The sequence below is a fragment of the Sitodiplosis mosellana genome, unplaced genomic scaffold (assembly GCF_009176505.1).
Source record: "Sitodiplosis mosellana isolate CC-2019 unplaced genomic scaffold, AAFC_SMos_1.0 Smas_scaffold_5344, whole genome shotgun sequence".
Classification (NCBI taxonomy): domain Eukaryota; kingdom Metazoa; phylum Arthropoda; class Insecta; order Diptera; family Cecidomyiidae; genus Sitodiplosis; species Sitodiplosis mosellana.
In genome coordinates this window covers 5,049-5,391 of record NW_022600586.1, presented here as the reverse complement: position 1 = coordinate 5,391, position 343 = coordinate 5,049, and positions in this window count along the sequence as shown.

The window sequence follows — 343 nt, the reverse complement described above, 5'->3', positions numbered from 1 at the left end:
TTCTGCGGAGCGAGCAGTAATCAGCAGAAATTGCGTAGAACACGAAACCGTTCTCGGATTTAAATTTTGGAACCGGGGGGGGCTGGCGTCAGGGAGCTTAAAATGGTCCACGAAGAAGAATCGCGATGGTCACAAAACCTTGGCTGCAAAATTGAAGTCAATCGGAGCGAAAAGCATAACCAGATCAGTCATCATTGCATCACAAAAGAAGCGGTCAGCTGCAAAGCTTCATGCACATTTGAGAACACACATCGATAGATATCCATTCAAGTGCTCAGTTTGTTTCAAGAGATTCACACAGAACGATGAAAGACTGGTGCACGAGAATGTATGCGATGGTCGA